The following is a 4,180-nucleotide window of genomic DNA, read 5'->3' on the forward strand; positions in this document are numbered from 1 at the left end:
AAAGTTCCAAGTTGCCAAGGCTGTCCTGTTAATTAGTATTTCATATTTATAACCAATTCCATATAAATTATTCCATCTACTCCTTCATTTAGCAATCAGAATATAAAAAAGAAGACAAAGAAGTGAGATGCAAGAAATATATTCTTTGTTAGGGTATATGAAACAATGTGGAAACAAAGAGAAGAGTGTAACTCACATACTTAAGTTTCATGACATTATTCTTAAAATATCACAAAGCATTAGCTAAGAAAAGGCCAATCAAGATGATTTCAGGTAGAGGAAAAACACGTGTAAAGACAAGGTGCCTTAACAAACATGGTGGCTCTCAAAAAAGGGAAGTAGTTTGGGTGAGTCTGAATTTATACAGCTGGAGGGTATTGATGAGAGATGAGGCTTTTTGGTTTATCATTCAGAGTTCATTTCGAAGGTAATTGAGAACACATGAGATGTTATTTTATTTGTGGCCAACCCAGTCTGAGCATTACCAAGAAATTCTGGAACACGTAGTTTCAGTTTAGCTAAGGAATATTACAACATCATCACCATCACCCACTCTTGTAAATCTGAAATCCATACATAATTTCTGTAACCATATTTAAATTCCAAAGAAGGAAAATAGAAAACCATATTTTCACATTACCTGAAGCAAACATCACCTTGTACAACTGAAAGCATACTAGCCTTTTCCCAAAGTGAGAAAGAAGGACCTAAATATCATTTTATCCATCTTTGAGTGATATATTTCCTCTCTTCTGTCAATCGCATCTGTCTTTGATATCTTGAAACTTATGAACCGAGATTTTTTTACTCATTATTAATACAATTTACATTATATAGGAATGGGAATGGAAAACATATATAAACCTTTGTGTTAAATGAGGTAAAACCTCATATGATTTGGAAGACACCCAACATATATTTTTTTTTAATTTTATTTTATTTTTAAACTTTACATAATTGTATTAGTTTTGCCAAATATCAAAATGAATCCACCACAGGTATACATGTGTTCCCCATCCTGAACCCTCCTCCCTCCTCCCTCCCCATACCACCCAACATATTTCAAGAGAATTGTATTAGAAATACTGTCATCTTGGATACTGACTACAAAGTGAAGAGCTTATTTCAACCCTAAAAACTGTTGGCAGGAAGCAAACTGAGAAAACTCCTCAAATGTCAACATGTGATTGTTATCTGTCATGAAAAGTAAAGGATGATACAGACAGCAGAAATAAAAGAACAAAGGATGAAATCTTTCACAAAAGAAACTTCTGATCTACTATTTTATAGTTATTAGTAACGCTCATATAGGAGCCACAGGATAAATGCTTCAATCTTTCCCCTTATTTCTCAGTATAGTGAGTTTATACACAATATGCAAGAATTCTGAATATTCTTCCTGAGGATCACTATACATTTCTGATGCTACAAGCAATCTAGGGATTTCTTTTATTTTCAAAAAGGTAATTACGTGAAGGGTAAATATCTCTGTTCAAGGTATTTACTGAATCTCAATCTACTATTTAAATTTTTTATTTCAAGGCACGAGTCAGAATCTTCAAATCTAATTCTGGTTGTACTTTCTCTCTTGTACTTCCTTTCTGGGCTCACTTCCTGGTGTCCTCCACCTTGCTGCAAAGGAAAGGCGCTCCCTGTTTTCAGTTTTGCTAAATTATATGATTTTGCTAAAAATTGTAAAGTTATAAGTTTAAGAATCTTAGGTCTGGTTCTTCATATTAAAATGTGGATTTGGGAAATTTGGAAATTCTTTTGAATAAAGCTTAGATTTTGAGATAATGACTTATGACTTAAAAAATCAGATTTAAAATACATAGAAAATAATTTTCTATGAAAATTCAGTGGTTGAGGTGATATAGACTAAATGACAGATTGAATATGAAAATATTTAAAAATATTATGTTCTTTATGCATGCTGAACTAAGAACCTCACTATATGTGGCTCAATTTTCTGCAAATTATATATTCTGCAAAGTGTTTCTTCCTTTTTTGATAGGAGATTCATACTTTATTTCTCCAGTTGAAATAATTATACAGTTAAATATAAATTAAAGGCCTGGTTGTACAAGAAATCCAGGTCCTTTATGTGGTTCAGTCAAAGAGGTAAGACCTGTGGCTGATTTACATGAGATGCAGTCACTCCTTGGCCCAGGTTTCGGGATTCTGCCAGCCTTGAGTTCATTAATAGTTTCTTCAAAATCCTTAAGTGTCAGATCCTCCTAGTAGTTGTCATTTATTTGAACCATTGGTGGGTTTACACAAGCCCCTAAACATTCCACTTCTATAAGAGTGAAAAGTTTGTCTCTCCAAACTTTATTTCAATTGTGTTTTTTTTTTTTTTTTTTTTTTGGGGGGGGGGTCTAAATGACCTCCAGTGTGCTGTCAGACTTTCAGTGCATGTGAGGCATAGTAGTGCATACTTAAATATATTTTCCAAGTGGCTTTGCAATATATATTGTCTAAAAGGTTGGTACATCATACACTCTTATTGAAGGTACTTGTAAAATTTCTTCAACCTTGTTCATAGCAGAGTTGGGCAGCCATCCATTTTTTCTTTGAGCTAAATCCAGGATTAGAAGCATAGCATCTGCTTTATGCCCTTTTAGGTGTTGTTGTTCAGTCCTTCAATCATTTCTGAATCTTTGTGACCCCATGAACTGCAGCACACAAGGATTCTCTGACCTTCAATATCTCCCTGAGTTTGCTCAAACTCGTGTTCATTGAGTCGATGACACCATCCAACTATCTCATCCTCTTTGCCCCCTTTTCCTCAATCTTTCTCAGCATCAGGGTCTTTTTCAATGTGTTGGTTCCTCGCATCAGAGGTCCAAAATCTTGAAGCTTCAGCACCAGTCCTTCCAATGAATATTCAGAGTTGATTTCCTTTAGGATTGACTGGTTTGATCTTGCTGTCCAGGGAGTCTCAAGAGTCTTCTCCAGCACTGCAATTCAAAACCATCAGTTGTTCAGCATTCAGCCTTATGTATGGTCCAGCTCTCACATCTGTACATGACTACTGGAAAAACCATAGCTTTGATTTTACAGATCTTTGCTGACAGAGTGATGTCTCTAACTTATAATATGTGTCTAGGTTTGTCATAACTTTTCTTCCAAGGAGCAAGCATCTTTTTGTTCCATGGCTACATTCACTGTCCACAGTGATTTTGGAGCCCCACAAAAGAAAGTCTATCACTGTTTCCATCATTTCCCCATATATTTGCCCTGAAGTGATGGGACCAGATGCCATGATCTTTGTTTTCTGAACATTGGGTTTTAAACCAGCTTTTTCACTCTTCTCTTTCACTTTGATCAAGAGGTTCTTCGGTTTTCTTCACATTCAGCCATAAGGGTGATGTCATCTGCATATTTGAAGTTATTGATATTTCTCCCGTCAATCTGGATTCTAGCTTGTGCTTCATCCAGCCCAGCATTTCTCATGATGTACTCTGTATGTAAGTCAAATAAGTAAGGTGACAATATACAGCCCTGATATCTTTCTTTTCCAATTTTGGAACCAGTCTGCTGTTTCATGCCCAGTCCTATAAAGACTTCTCAGGAGGCAGGTAAGGTGACCTGGTATTCCCATTTCTTTAAGAATTTTCTACAGTTTGTTGTGTTTCACAAACTCAAAGGCTTTGGCATAGTCAATAAAGCAGAAGTTGTATTTTTGTTTGTTTGTTTAACAATTGTCTCTGTCCTCTTAAGAGTTTTCCACTGTGAAATCAAATGGAATATCTAGGTTATTGTCAGGAGTATCTCTGTGCACAATTAATGCTCCTCCAGCTTCATTCTGCACAGCTGTCTCATACAAATTCCTCAAATGTCTTCTCCACTGGTAAGGCTGGCTGGGTGGGTCCATGGGTCCAGAAAGCCATAGAGATCATGATGGACCAAATTTCCCACCTCCCAAGTGGTTTTTACTTTAATTTTTTAATTATCATTGCATGATATCATGAATAAAAAACTTAATAAAAAATCAGGATATTCAGGTTTTAGTAATAGTTAATTCATAGCTCTTTAACTACCAATATATTTTATGTACTTAACACATGTTTAAGGCAAAACATATTAACAGATTATCTCATTTGTTTTCTTTGATATCCTTTCTATGTCTGAAAGAAAGATATTTGTAACAGATGGGCCCTACAAGTGGCTCTTTAAA

General features: G+C 35.3%; 1 pseudogene; it reads right to left on the reverse strand.

The window, feature by feature from the left end:
- Positions 1 to 2,066: 2,066 nt before the first annotated feature.
- On the reverse strand, positions 2,067 to 3,877 carry LOC139176161 (NADH dehydrogenase [ubiquinone] flavoprotein 2, mitochondrial-like; annotated as a pseudogene).
- Positions 3,878 to 4,180: the final 303 nt, after the last annotated feature.

Source organism: Bos indicus, chromosome 15 (assembly GCF_029378745.1).
Source record: "Bos indicus isolate NIAB-ARS_2022 breed Sahiwal x Tharparkar chromosome 15, NIAB-ARS_B.indTharparkar_mat_pri_1.0, whole genome shotgun sequence".
NCBI classification, from domain to species: Eukaryota; Metazoa; Chordata; class Mammalia; order Artiodactyla; family Bovidae; genus Bos; species Bos indicus.